Source organism: Chionomys nivalis, chromosome 7 (genome assembly GCF_950005125.1).
Source record: "Chionomys nivalis chromosome 7, mChiNiv1.1, whole genome shotgun sequence".
Classification (NCBI taxonomy): domain Eukaryota; kingdom Metazoa; phylum Chordata; class Mammalia; order Rodentia; family Cricetidae; genus Chionomys; species Chionomys nivalis.
In genome coordinates, this window is record NC_080092.1 from 32,412,515 (window position 1) to 32,428,137 (window position 15,623).

The 15,623-nt window shown below is 42.8% G+C and overlaps 1 protein-coding gene across 1 annotated transcript in view; it reads right to left on the minus strand.

Annotated features, from left to right (window-relative positions):
- Positions 1-14,953, minus strand: part of Canx (calnexin) — a 35,401-nt gene extending 20,448 nt beyond the window's left edge. The window contains exon 1 of the mRNA XM_057774641.1: positions 14,807-14,953. The gene's annotated coding sequence lies outside the window, so the exon portion shown is untranslated. The remainder of the gene's footprint in view (positions 1-14,806) is intronic.
- Positions 14,954-15,623: the final 670 nt, after the last annotated feature.

Sequence of the window (15,623 nt, forward strand, 5' to 3'; positions counted from 1 at the left end):
CAGAAGTCAGAACTCTTGCATACCAAGAGTGAGACTGTAAACTAGTACAAGTACTAGGGAGAAACAGCTATCACACAATCAATCCAGCAACTTCAGTTCTGGTGGTGCCAAAATAAGTAAAAGCAGGTTTTCAGAGGAATCTGCACAACCATGTTCACCACTATCACAATTACTAAGTAATACGAACCTGCTACAAAAGGGCAGATACTGTATGATACCTTTTACATTAAGACAATGGTTTTCAACTTGTGGATCTTGCTTGACCCCTTCCCTCAGGGAGGTTGTGAAGGACCCTTTCATAGGGTAGCAATCAGATATCCTGCATATCGGATATTTTTATTAAGATTCCTAACAGCAGCAAAATCATAGCTCTCCATCTCTTAAAAAAGTCTTAAATCTATCTATCTATCTATCTATCTATCTATCTATCTATCTATCTATCTATCTATGTATAATGCGGAGTTTATAAGGAATTTGTAGTTCAGCAGTAGAACAAATTGGTTTACATTTTGGTCAATATAGTAAATTGGTCCCATTTCCTTTTCCTTTTTTAAAAAAATATTTATTTATTTATTTATTTATTTATTTATTTATTTATTTATTTATTTATTATGTATACAATATTCTGTCTGTGTGTATGCCTGAAGAGGGCACCAGACCTCAATACAGATGGTTGTGAGCCACCATGTGGCTGCTGGGAATTGGACTCAGGACCTTTGGAAGAGCAGGCTGGAAGTCAAACCTGGGCCATAGAATAACAAGCGTTCTTAACCAGTGAGCCATCTCTCCAGCCTACATAGGGTGTCCACATACATAGGTAGAGAAACAGAACTGTGATAAGTGATGGAGGAAGAAGCAAAGGAAAGTTTAATATGAAGAGTTTGAAAAGGTTCTGAAGATCCACTTCATGATGGTGTAAATATGTTTAGTGCTACTGAACTGTATATTTAAAAATAGTTAATATATGCTAGGCAGTAGTGGCTCACACCTTTAATCCCAGCACTTGGGAGGCAGAGGCAGGACAATCTCTTGTGAGTTTGAGGCCAGACTGGTCGAGTGAGTTCCAGGACAGCCAAGGTTACACAGAGAAATCATCTCATAAAAACAAAACAAACACAAACAACAAATACCACAATTGAGGACCGATGAGATACCTCAGTGAATAAAGTAAAACTTGAGTTCCACTCCCAGAACCCACATGGTGAACCTAAAAAACTAAAGTTGTCCACCTCTACAGATGTGCTGTGGCGCTCGTACACACAAGCATGCAGGAACAAAATAAATAGATTTTTAGAATTGAGCTACAAAACATCATATTGAGTGAAATAACCCAAACTCAGAAAGACAATTATCGTATGTACTCACTCATAAGTGGTTTTTAGACATAAAGCAAAGAAAACCAGTCTACAAATCACAATCACAGAGAACCTAGACAACAATGAGGACCCTAAGAGAAACATACATGGATCTAATCTACATGGGAAGTAGAAAAAGACAAGATCTCCTGAGTCAATTGGGAGCATGGGGACCATGGGGACCATGGGAGAGGGTTGTAGGGGAGTAGAGCAGAGAAAAATGTATAGCTCAGGGCTGGAGAGATGGCTCGGTGGTTAAGAGCACTGACTGCTCTTCCAGAGGTCCTGAGTTCAATACCCAGCAACCACATGGTGGCTCACAGCCATCTATAATGAGATCTGGTGCCCCTTTCTGGCTTGTGGGCACACATGGAAGGAATGCTGTACACATAATAAACAAATATTTGAAAAAAATGTATAGCTCAATAAAAATCAATAAAAAAGATACCATAAAAATTTTAGATTTATCTGTATGAGTGTTAGATTCTGTGTAACAGGAATTATGAATGAGTGTGAACCACCATATGGGTGATGAGAAAAAAACCCAGACCCTCTACAATGCTCTTAATCACTGAGCCATCTTCCTAGTCCCACAAAATTCTTTTTAAAACTTTTAACTTTTTTTAATAAACAAGAAAAAGGAAAGAGAGGGGAGGGAGGAAAGAAACAGAGAAAGGCTGAACTTTCTCTTTACTTTGCAGGCCAGTCTGAAACAAAAAAAGGAAAAGGAGGGGGCTGGAGAGATGGCTCAGAGGTTAAGAGCATTGCCTGCTCTTCCAAAGATCCTGAGTCCAATTCCCAGCAACCACATGGTGGCTCACAACCATCTGTATTGAGGTCTGGTGCCCTCTTCTGGCCTTCAGGCATACACACAGACAGAATATTGTATACATAATAAATAAATATTTAAAAAAAAAAGGAAAAGGAAATGGGACCAATTTACTATATTGACCAAAATGTAAACCAATTTGTTCTACTGCTGAACTACAAATTCCTTATAAACTCTGCAATATACATAGATAGATAGATAGATAGATAGATAGATAGATAGATAGATAGATAGATAGATAGATAGATTGATTAAGACTTTTTTAAGAGATGGAGAGCTGGGCGGTGGTGGCGCATGCCTTTAATCCCAGCACTCGGGAGGCAGAGACAGGCGGATCTTTGTGAGTTCGAGGCCAGCCTGGTCTACAAGAGCTAGTTCCAGGCCAGGCTCTGTAGCTACAGAGAAACCCTGTCTCGAAAAACCGAAAAAAAAAAAAAAAAAAGAGAGAGATGAAGAGCTGGGAGTGGTGGTGCATGCTTTGATTCCCACACTTGGAAGGCAGAGGCAGGCAGATCTCTGTGAGTTTGAGGCCAGCCTGGTCTATAGCAAGTTCCATAACAACTAGGGCTGTCTGGTACATAGAGAAATCCTGTCTTGAAAAACCAAAAAAGAAAAAAAAGAGACAGAGATGGAATGATGGCTCAGCAGTTGCAAGTGCTTCCTGTCTTCTAGAGAATCCAAGTTCAGTTCCCAGCACCACTGTCAAGAGGATTACACCTGGCTATAACTCCAAGTCCAGGGGGATACAACAACCTAGCCTTTACAGACACCTGCACTCGTGTGCACATAACCTCCTACAAACACACAGACACATATACATAATTAAAAGTAAAAATAAATATTTAAAAAATACTTGGGTATATGTTACAGGTTCTTTAAAAAACAATACTTCTGGCGGAGTGGGATGACTAAATGCTCAAGCTGTATGAGCAGCTGTCTGGGAAGAAGGGAAGCTATGAAGGCCAGCAGTCTAAGGAACACCCAGACACCCACAGTATTGTTAAGCTATACAAAGCATGCTGTTTCTCCTTCCTTCCTACCCCTCGCAGGTGGTCCTGAGCTGTGCTAGAAGTTTAGGGTAATTTCCTGTTGCCCATCCTTATGATTCTAATAATCCCATCTCAGTTTATGTTGGCTTGAATTTAGGCTACATCTGGGGGGTGTTTGGTGTTCTAATAGAGTCATCGTATTGTTAATTTAAGATTTGCAACTCTGATGAGTAAGACACTCTACTGAGACCAGGTCCACGTGGGAGAGGGTGAAGGTTAGTATTGTCTGTATGTGGTTTGACAAGGACTCAGACCAGAACCAGACAGCGGCCTCTTCTGAGATGTGTTTTTAGAGTCTTGTACCCCAACTGAAACAACCCAAGGCTTACATATCAGCTAATCCCTAACAGTCCAGCTCAGGTGGCTACACAGGTGTTGATGTCCTGTAACTCTAAAGATCAGGGCTACTGTGTTGAAACATGGCCATGGAGAGAGGGGCTAAACCTTGCTTCTCAGTAGTGTGAGCAAGTCACTGGAGTTGCTGGGTGTGTTAATTGGGTCTATCACAAATAAAAATAAAAGGTATTGGATTCAGAAAAGAAAAACTTCTCTTTTAAAAACATATAGTAAAGGACGATCACAAACTGGGAGAAAATATTTACAAAACACACATTTACAAAACAAACATACAAAAGACTTGATTTCAACATACAAAGAAATAGCCCTCACCAACAAAAAAGAATCCAATTAGAATCTAAGCAAAAACTGGGAGAACATCTCAGCAGTAAAGTCCATGCCTCAGTACTTTAGAGGCCCTGAGCTGAGTCAACAACCTGTACCCAAAATTCTAAAGGCAATCAAACTATACTTCCAACAGGTGAATGAAATCCATACAATGGAATTTTGTTTAATCACTGAAAGAAATGATCAAGCACAAGGGTGAATTTTAAAGTGTGCTGCTAACTAAGTAAAAGAGATCAGACTACAGAATTCCAATTACTTACATTCTGAAAGGGGTATAACTAGAGACTGTACCATAAAAATCAACTCTGTATGAGCTGGGCATGGTAGTGCATGCCTTTAATCCCAGTACTTGGGAGGCAAAGGCAGGAGGAGGTTGCGGGTGGTCCTTCCCCTCCTCCAGCCAATAGCCGCTGAGATACCAGCCCATTGGGGCGTGGTCTCTTTCCCTTTAAAAAAGCGGCTATTGGCTGGAGGAGCGGAAGGACCTCCTGCAACATGGATCTCTGAGTTGGAAGCCAGCCTACTCTACAGAGTGAGTTCTGGGACAGTCAATGCTACAGAGAGACCCTGACTCGAAAAAAAACAAAAATAAAAACCAAACCAAACCAAAGTACTATATACTAGCTCAGAGAATTGTTTCTACCATAGCAGATGGGTCAATGACTCTGATAGTGCAAGACGTGTCAATAGTATATCTGAACAATTAAGTAGATGGAAGCCACTTTTTTTGTTAGAATAGAAATTTACAGATAAGCAAGCAGAGGCTGGAAGAATCTACATGGCAATGCAAACAGAATTAGAGATATCTGTATGAATGCTTAGCTTAACAGTCGCATAAAAATGTTTGCGTGTATTTACATATATACACCAGTTGGAATGCATACATACTTCCTTGTTGTCAACTCAGAAGACCCACAGAAATGAAGGACACTACATTACTATAACCATCAATAGGCCAAATGTTTAGTTTCTAATATTCTTCAGTAAAAGGAAAGAACATTCCTGAAATAGCTGATCCTAAGAGAACTGGATAATATGCAAGACAAGTCTGGAAGCTACATATGGTGGCACATACCTATAACCCTAACACTCAGGAAGCTAAGTGAGGCAGACCAGCTACATAGTGAGACTGTCTTAATAACAAAAGGGGGGACCTAAGTACCTAGCGCCAGAGAGGAAGTGATCAATGAAACACTCATTCATAGGACATCAGAGAAATAGTTTACTGATCAAGCTCAAGGGTTTAAGGATGAATAGTTTGAGCAACAAAATTAGCATATTGGATTATACACTCAAAATATTTAAGTATCTACAAATCTATGATGATCCAAACACATGAGTATGGAACAAAGTCCTTGCATAGAATCCAGAATCCACTGACACTGCATCTTCAGCTAACGTGGGCAATCCTTATCTCCAGGCTGCACTGTCACAGCCTTCTAAAGAGAACAAAAAGGAGGGGAAGAGGAACTTTATAGTGTAGAAAGCTGGCAGATTATCTCAGCCCGCTTTGATCACGGCCAGCATCAACAGAAATAGGCTATATTGAGAGCACACATCCTTGATACCATGTGATAAAGGTGGTACTAGAACATTTGATCTTTCCCCTAAAACCCATGTCTGCAGTGGATAAGGGTTAGGCAAATCCCAGATATTCTACAAAATACCTCTGCAGTTTTCCTCAAAACAACCAAACAAAAAACCAAAACCAAACAAAACAAGACAATAAAAATAAAAGTTTGAAAAACTTTCAAAAGAAACTACCGCTACAAGGTGCCTAAGGAAACGAGTAACACCTGTGTCTTTCAAAGATTAAACAAGACTAACAAGTAACCATTCCTGGCTATTATTCATAAATCTTAATGTCTACAATGATAACACTTTTTTTTTTGCCCACTCCAAATCTTTTATATTTACATCTATAGTTTCCTAAGGCAGAAGCAGGCTGTGAGTTCAAGGTCAGCTTGGTTTACACAGTGAGTTCCAATACAGTCAAGAGTTATTTAGAGACCCTGTCTCAAAAACAAACAAAAAAAGCAATATGGTTTTGTTTTTTACATTTATTTATTGTGGGTGGCGGTCAGAAAACTACTTTCAACTTCTAGGGTCTGTTCTCTTTCCCTCTTTCCACCACATAGGGCTTGGGAATTGAACTCAGGGTATCAAACTTGGCAGTAAGCATCTTTACCCACTGAACCAGAGCAATAGGTTTGTTTTTGTAGGGGGAAAAAAAAAAATCAAGCAGGGAACAGATTAGAGCTTAAAAGTAGAGAACCTGCCTAGCATGCTACAAGTCTCAGTCTTAGCAGTCAATGTGGAAAACAATCAGCAGAGCTCTGAAGAGCTCTGAAGCCACAGTTAGGAAGAACTCCCTGGAATTTTAAAGCTCAAGGGGAAGTCAGTATAGAGATTATCTTACTCCTATACAGAAACACATTTCCTACAGTTCTTTTCTAAGGTAAGGTTTCTGGCATTCATATATACTATTTTTTTCCAGACTCTGACATAATTTTATTTTCTGCTTACAAGATATATCACTTTCTGGTTTTAAGTTCTTCATTTACTGTTTTTCCTACAGTGCTTGAACTCAGTGACCTCGCACACGCTTATCACATGCTTCATCAATGAGCTACATCCTCAGCCTTGCCTACTACTCTTGAGAATCACCCTATCATCTTACACAAGCACACAGGATTCTGCCATTTAAGTTTGTTGTCATAGACGCCCTTTGAGCTGGGATGAAAATGCCAGGCTGTGTGGCTACCAGCTGCAAATACAAACAACTATCTCAATGTATGTCCTTGTAAAATCTGTTTTCCACTTTTTCTTTCCCTTCTGGTAGTGCTGAGTAATAAAACCAGACCCTTGTCTGTTATGCAGCCTAAATCTTTGTCTTGTGAAATTACAAATTACTAGTGTCTTAGACCTTCAGAAGAGACAGTGATTAGAAATCAAAGCCAGTCATGAAAATCTCAACATCTGAGCCTACTGAAAGGACAACTTCTCCCCAAACCGGCTTAAGTTATATTACAAACCTGAATTTCACATGGCTTTGCCATTAATGAAAACAATAAAGCCAAGGGTAAAGAAGGAACAACTAACATACATACTACATGACACAAGAACTGATTTATCATCCAGAACTTTAAAAAAGCTGCTCAAGTCCAAGACTGTTTCCCAGCAGTCACATAACTGGACATTACACAAACTCTGTGGGGACCAAGTAGAAGATGCATCTGGGACCTAGCAGAGCACTGATACACTAAAATGGGCTTCTGGTGGTACACTATAGCACTCAGGCAACGAAGGAAGGATCAGCAGTTACAAAATGTACAAGGCCAGCCAGAGTCAAATAAGGGATCTCTCAAAGAAATCAAACAAGGCTTGGCAAGATAGCTCAGAGGGTAAAGATGCTTTCCACAAAGCAAAAGTTTGATCACCAGAGCCTACATGATTTTGAGAATTGACTCCTGGAAGGTGCCCTCATACTTCCACACATGAGCTATGACACCTGTGCTCCCTCCCCCAATGTTTAAAAAAAAAACAAAACCACAACACCAAAAGGGGAAAAAGTCCAAAGATAAATTGTTCTTAGAACTAGAAACTACACACATAAAAGTGAGTGTGGTCTGACTATTCTCTTAAGAGCACACCCATGGAAAAGACCTGGCTTGAATTTTACAGTTACCTGTCTATAAGGAGATGCTCAGCGGTCACTGGGTACAAAGGCTGCTATGTATACTTTTGCCACTTCTCAAGTGCTAGGGCCTCTGCATCTTAGCCTGGCATTCAGCATTCTATTGCTGAGCTTCATTTGTTTGATTGGTTAGTTTTTCTTTTTTTGGTTTTTCGAGACAGGGTTTCTCTGTAGCTTTGGTGCCTGTCCCGGAACTAGCTCTTGTAGACCAGGCTGGCCTCGAACTCACAGAGATCCGCCTGCCTCTGCCTCCCAATTGGTTGGTTTTTCGAGACCAGGTTTCTCTTTAGCTTTGGAGCCTGTCCTGGAATTCTCTTTGCTCTGTAGACCAGGCTGGGATTAAAGGTGTGCGCCACCACTACCTGGCATCCTTGGGTTTTTTGAGACAGAACTTCACTATGTAATCCAAGCTAGCCTCAAACTTAATGATCTCCCTGCCTCCTCCTCCATGGCTAGTATTAAATGCATCCACCATATCTGGCTTACTTTTGTAAGTTATTTTAAGTCTATAATTACTTCAAATCTTCAAAAAAATATTACTAAATCATTGAAGATGGCTTTGTAATTAAAAGGCAGTGCTGGGTTCAGAACCCAGCTCCTCCAAGAGTACTGAACAGGGAGTGGAAGGAAAAAAGAGTACTGAACCACATCTCCAGTAAATTAAAATTAATTTACATTAAATTTAAGAAGAAATGTTTGCCAGGTGGTGATGGTGCACGCCTTTGGATGGCAGAGGCAGGAGGATGTCTGTGAGTCCAAGGCCAGCCTGGTCTTACAGAGCAGAGAGAGTTCCAGAATAGGCTCCAAAGCTACAGGAGCTGTCTCAAAACACACACACACAAATAAATAAATAAATTAATTAATTAAAAAGAAATGTGAGCTTAATAACGTTTAGTATTACTGAATTTATAAGGATGTGAAAGGCTGGGAAGGGCTGGGAATCACTAACCTTAGTTTAATAGAAAACCTTAGGCCAATGGCAGACCCTATCTTAAAAACAAGGTGGACTGCTCGAAGTGGCTTTCTGGCCTCAATGCACACACATGTATGGCCGCCCATATAAATGTGACACACCCTTGCACATGCCCACAAGTTTAAGGTATGTTATCACTGGTGGAGCCTTTACCTAGCATGTGAAAGCCCTAGATTTGCTCTCCAGTAATCAAATGATCTGCAAATGACCTAAAATCAAACATAAAGCATGGGCAAATATACACAAAGCCAAGAAAATACATTATTTACAACATGAAGACTCAGACAGAGAAGCAGGGCCTAGTTTCAGGGCCAAAGGAATCTTCAAGACCACCTACCTATTCACATTTCACTGCAACACACTCAGCATTTAGAATGGCTAAAATCCTAGTGGTGGAAACTTCAGATTTTATTATTCCGCAGTGCTGATGATCAAAACCAGAGCCGAGTGATGGACAAGAACCCTGCCTCAGGCTGGGCAGTGGTGGCACACCTTTAATCCCAGCACTCGACAAGAGGCAGGCAGATCTCTGTGAGTTCATGAGGCCAACCTGGTCTACAAGAGCTAGTTCCAGGACAGGCACCAAAGCTACAGAGAAACCCTGTCTCGAAAAACCCTGTCTCAGAGCTGTGTTCCCTGCACCCAGCTTCAGGTTCCTGATTCTGAAACTTCGACTCTTTATTATCAAGGCAATTCAATGCTGGGAAAGACTGTTCTAGTTTCTCCAAGTTCTGTGCAGCCTTGGTCAAGCTCATCCAGTCCTCCTTTCTCTAGTTTATAAACCTTAGACTTTAAAAACAGAACTACTGCCCAATGCCTGTACTTTAAAAATAGTAATATTATTTTTAAAGTCCTCGACCAAAGCACAGACTATGAACATCCTCATGACCTCCAGCAGCAACAGGGAACCTGAATATTAACGTGGTCCTCAGTGGCAGCACAGACCACAGACATCAACATGGCCTCAAGCAGAAGCACAGACCATCCATGGACACCCGCATGGCTTCTGGTGGTCACACTGACCACAGACAATTGGCATGGTCTCAGGTGGCAGCATGAATCACGGGCATCAACAGGCCTCAAGCCACATATAGCCATAGATCCTCCAGTAGTAAAACAGACCATGGACATCGCCATGGTCTCTGGCCATTGTCTCTACTTCTGCCTCTCTCTGTGCACCCACTGCCCTGTTCCGATATCCTCCCCCTTCTCCATCACACACTAGTTCATCAAAGTAGCTTTGCAAAAAAAAAAAAAAAAAAAAGAAAGAAAAAAATTAAAAAAGAAAAAATATATATTTTTTTAATTTCATGTTTGAGAGTTTACCTTTATGTATGTCTACATATCATGTGAGTGCCTGGTGCCAAGGAGGCTAGAAGAAGGCATCAGATCCTCTGGAACTGGAGTTACAGATGGTTGTGAGCCATCATGTAGGTACTAGGAGCCAAGCTGGATAGGTCCTCTGGAAAGGCAGTCAGTGCTGCTAACCACTGAATCTCTCCAGCCTCCAAATACTTCTTATCGAATTTAAAAACAAATTCACGCTGGGCATGGTGTTATAGACCTATAACTCCAGTACTCAAGAGGCAGAACAGAATGATCACAAGTTCGAGGTCAGTTTGGTGTACATTGTGAATTCCAGGCCAGCCAATGCTACCAAGTACAACCCTGTTTCAAAAATCAAAAAGAAACTTCAATTTCTTCCCTTTATAAAAATTACAGAAATAAAACTGGATGGTAGTGGCACACACCTTTAATCCCGGCACTCAGGAGGCAGAGGCTGGCAGATCTCTGAGTTCGAGACCAGCTCTGGTCTACAGAGCGAGTTCCAGGATAGGCTCCAAAGCTACAGAGAAACCGTCTCGAAAAATAAAATTACAGGAACAGTAAAATGACCAAATGTTCTTGGTTGTTCTAAAATAAATATTAAGTAATTTTTGAAATAGCACACAAAATTTTTAAGCGTGATTTCTATGTAAGCTGACTTCACTCCAGCATAATACTGACGTAAATGTGTCACAGGTCCACTGACACCTGGTGTCTTCCTCCATTCCCTCCACCTTGTTTTCTGATAGTGGTCTCTCAGAGAACCTGAAGCCCCACATATGAGCTCCAAGGTCCCACTTGTCTCCAGCTGACAATCTGAACTCACCCCTAATGCCTGCACAACAGGTCAGGCACTTCAGCATCTGAGCCATCTAATCGGCCCTCATCTGACATAGTCTTTAAAAAATTTTAGGTAGCCTAATAATCCCCACATAAACTCCAGGGAAGTCTATCATCACCATTTTATATTTGCCCAAGAGCACAAATTCAAATGTTTTGAACACAAATTCAAATTACAATGCCTGGTTAGCTACTTAATAACGTGGGTCAACTGCTCATCTCTGGATCTTGGTTTCTTCTCTAAGTCAATACTAACTCTTACCTCTAAGAATATGTAAACTGCTTTTATAATAAGGCCTGTTTTACAGCATGTGCTCAATATTAGTAGTGACTGCTGTTACTAGATACTGCTTACTAATATTTATACTTGTCAGTTTTTAATGGTTCCAAAACTGAATTTTATTTTTTTACTTTTGGACAGGGTTTGTGTAGTCTTGGCTGTCCTGGAACTAGCTCTGCAGACCAGGCTGGCCTTGAATTTACAGAGATCCACCCGTCTCTGCCTCCCCAATGCTGGGATTAATACCAACACCACCAAGCACAAAACTGAATTTTAAGGCAAATGCTCTAAACTTTATATTGGGAGAAAATAAGCAATTATATTTATTTATCTTATTTTGTGTGGGTATAACTTTCAGCAGTCAGTTCTGTCCTTCCACCAAGTGGTTTCTAGAGAAATGGACCTCTATTCACCAGGTCTGGTATCAAGTGTCCTGATCCACTAAGCAACTTACGGGCCGAAAAATAAGCACTTATAAAAAGAACTTTGTTGCCAGATAATGGTGGTACATGCCTTTAATCCCAGCACTCAGAAGGCAGAAGCAGGTGGCGTATCTCTGTGAGTTCAAGACTAGCCTGGTCTGCAGAGTGAGTTCCAGGGCAGTTACATAAAGAAACCTTGTCTGAGGGGGCAAGGGGAGAACAAATTTAGTAGAACCAGCAGGAAGGCACAGAAAGTAAATACTCTTGTAAAGAAGGCTTACAAATTGAGTTCAATTCCTAATACCCACGTAGTAAAAGGGAGGAATCAACTCTCAAAAATCATACTGATTTCACTCACGCCCTCATGACATTGCACTTGCATGCACAAAAATAAATGTAATAAAATGCTTGTAAAACTCAGAACATCTGCTGGGTGGTGGTGGCACATGCTGTTAATCCCAGCACACCACTAGGGAAGCAGAGGCAGGCATATCTCTGTGAGTTCGAGGCCAATTTTGCCTACAAAGTTCGGGGACAGCCAGAGCATTACAGAGAAACCCTTCCTCAAACAAAGCAAAACAAAAAACAAACCAAAAAAACCCAGAACATTTATTAAGGAAAAATACATACAAGTCTAAATAAAAAACAAGTATTCAAGATGGCACACTCCTGTAGTCTCCGTAACTTAGGCAGCTGAAGTTCGATGTATACGTGAGGCAAGAATTTCAAGATCCCCTTGGCAGTTAGGGATATAACTAAGAGGTAGTGTTTTCGCAATCATTAAATTCAAAGCCCTAGGTTCAATTCTCAGTATTTGGAGAGGGTAGGTGGTAGGGGTAACATCCTGGGAAACGGTATTATCTGTGACCTGCTCTAAAAATGAGATCTCTAATATCTTACAATTTTAGACTTGCAGCTATTTGTTCAAGTGCTAGGGATAGAGCCCTGTCTCTCAAGCTTGCTAGGCAAGAACTCTACAACATCCGCATCTTCTTAGATTTTAGACTGTAACATTAGAAGTGTTTTCTTTTAGTAACTTTTCCCCTATTAATTCACTTTAAGATATGAATGGAGAGACAGCTCGGTGTTTTAAGAGTTCAATTTCCAGCTGAGCAGCTCAAAACTGTAATTCCAGCTCCAGAGAATATGATGCCCTCTTCTGGCCTCCATGGGCAACTACAAATATATACTCACACTGGCATACACATAAAAAAATTAACAATAACTCTTAAAGAGATTCTTAAAAGACTTGAATACCTAAATATAAAGTTCGCTAGATCCACCCCCTGCCAAAGACTCCAGGATGGAGACATAGTTCATAGTGGTTAAGAGAATTGGCCGCTTTTCCTGAGGACCCAGGTCTGATCTCCAGCACCCACTCAGTGACTCAAAACCACCTGTAACTACAGTTCTAAGGGACCCAATGCCCTCTTCTGTCCTCAGGCACACACATGAAACACAGACATAAATGCAGGCAAAACATACATACATATAAAATAAAAATAAACCTGAAAAGTCTTAATTCTCACTTAGCACAATAAAACATTCAACAAGCAAGCACTTTCCTGGTGAGTTTTACAGTATGCGATCCCGAATACAACTATCTTTGGCTCTTCATTTCTTAGGACTTTCGATGAGCTGCTGACTGTATTTGCCCAGTTCCCTACACTTTCCAAAGCAGTTTCACGCTGTCTGCCCCCTCAAAGGTGAGGCAGGTAGGAGACTCATTCCCATTTTAAAGGTATAGGAACCAAAGTTACCATGACACAGAATTCTACAGCTATGCTTACCAACTGCCACTCTTCTCCCTTAAAGCTCTCTTGCAGAGCAAGTGACCTCTGTGGGACAAGGGAGCAACAGTGTGACTGTCAAAGCCGCAGCAACTCTCGTCAACACGCACGTGCCCTGTGGCCCTTGAAAGATACGGAGCTAACTGCACTGTTGAGTTAAGATAGCAAGGTGGGGAAGAGATGTTGACACCCATCTTCAGACAGATGGGTGAACTTCTGCTGTGGACAGTTCACGACAATACACTGTTCATTGGCGCCTGGCTCGCCTGTGCACCCAGGTCCGTGAACTTAATTATAGCAGAAATACAACTTGGGGACCGATTCTGTTCGTGCCCTTTTAAATATTACTGGAAAATAAATAAATATGTTTAAGATAACCCAATCCCCCCCTTTAAAAAAAAAGAAACAAAAAAGGGCAATTTTTTTAAGGCACCTTCCTTTCCTCAGGGTAAAGAAACTGTGGCTCACCTTTGCCCTCGAGCTTTTAATATTCAGCTCAGTTTAACTTCATAACCAATCTCTAGTGCCATGACCAGCAGTTACTACACAAGGTACCATGACTGTGTCTTCAGATCCTGGCATAGAGGACTTAATCCAAAACTTAGTATGTCAAGTGTAATGGACCAAGGCGTTCGGATTGCAGAAGCCACCACTGCCATGAATACCCACTGAACCTTTACATCTCACTTCCCATTTAATTTAATACAAGGCCATCTATCTACAACTGGGAAATAAGCACTAAAGTAGAAAACCTCCCAAATTCCCATCCCCCGATACACACACACAAAATACCGGCAGCTAAGTGCTTGAAACCGGGGCTTTTAACCTTAGCTAAGAAACCAAAACTGTCTAGCCCTCAAGTTACAATCGCAACGTGACCATTAAAACTACCTGCATGACCTTGGGCCAGTCATTTCAAACTTCTAGGTCTCAGTCTCCTCCGTTGGTTAGTAGAACTTTCGCTTGTTTCCCCTGCTTTTAGGGTCCAGTGAATACTCACGCTGGATTGCTAGCCACCATCGACTAGGCAGGTGCTGTAGTAGTTAAGCCTTAACTTTCTCAAGCGCTATGCGTTCTAGGACATTTTTCTCCCTCGGCAGAGTGCTCGGGGCATGTTATTTTCCCTGGAACTGTAACGCTCACCTCTCGATCTACCCCACCTTTCCCTACTACCCGGGCTACCTACTAGGCCCGAGTCTAGTTCCGCACCTGTATACCGGGTTACTCAGTCCACCTCCGGGTGGGCCAGGACCCGGCCTGAGAAAGCTCTAGAAGCAAAACCAGAGAAAGTTGTTAGCTTTCTCAGAGGTCAAGGAAAGCCCCAGGTCACCTGCCACGCCTCCCGACCTCGGCGGGCGCTTCTCGGGCCTGCCTCGTTACCTGGGCCGCTAGCGCGTCATGGTTCTGAGCGGCCGCCAAGGCCTACGCCGGCCGAAGGCCCGCCCGACCCCCCGGCCGTCGAGACTCCGGCCACACCCGACCCCTCCGCCGCGGCGCCGCTCTCCCAGGCCCCCAAGGCTCGTCCCAGGCTTGAGGCTCCCGCATACGCTTCCCGTCTCACCTCGAGCCTCCCGGGGACCACTGGCGGCTCCCGCACCTTCTCCCACCCGCACACCCGGCCCCGCGCTGCAGTGGAGACAGCGGCGGAGGCGGCCCGACCGTCACGTGCCGCAGAACTAAGAGGCCTCGGCTACCGCTGCCGCGCGAGCGAGCCCCACCGCACGAAGACCAACCCCACGTCCGCCCCTCGGTCCTGACTGGCTACGACGAACGTCAATTCCCGCCCCGTTGCGCAGATTCTGCAGTTCTATTGGTTGATGAAGCCACCGTTCAAACCTCCTTCCCATACGCCCCCTATGGCTATTCTTCGTGGAGCGTGATGATTGGTCAAGAGCGAGGCAGGAAGAGGTTGTTGATTGGGTAAGTGGGAAGAAGGCGGGCCGTGACGGAGCAGGCGGGTGCGCTCGCCCCGGGGCCGCTCCGCTTTGGCAAGCGTTCTCGCGTAGGGTCGCCTTGGTTCTTCAGTGGGCGGCGTGTGGGCGGCCATTGCGGGAAGACTCCTTCTACCCGTTGAGCTAGGAACCCTGTTCCAACCCCTGCTGCCATTCGTTGCAGGGACACGTGGCCTTCATAAGAAATGGAGGGAGGTCTGGGCGGTAAGCCTGTGCAGAATGAGATCCCGCTGGGCCGCAGGCGCCACCGTTCCTGCGGAGTCATCGCCCTGAGCCGGGGAGCTTGAGACCTCTTTACCTAACAAAACACAATCTAGATTCACAATCATGCCACATGAAGTCCCCTCACCGTGTTCCTGTGCTGTTTTCTGATAGTGGTTATTAAAATCAGACATACCCTAGCGACAGGGTGGTAACCATGTGCAG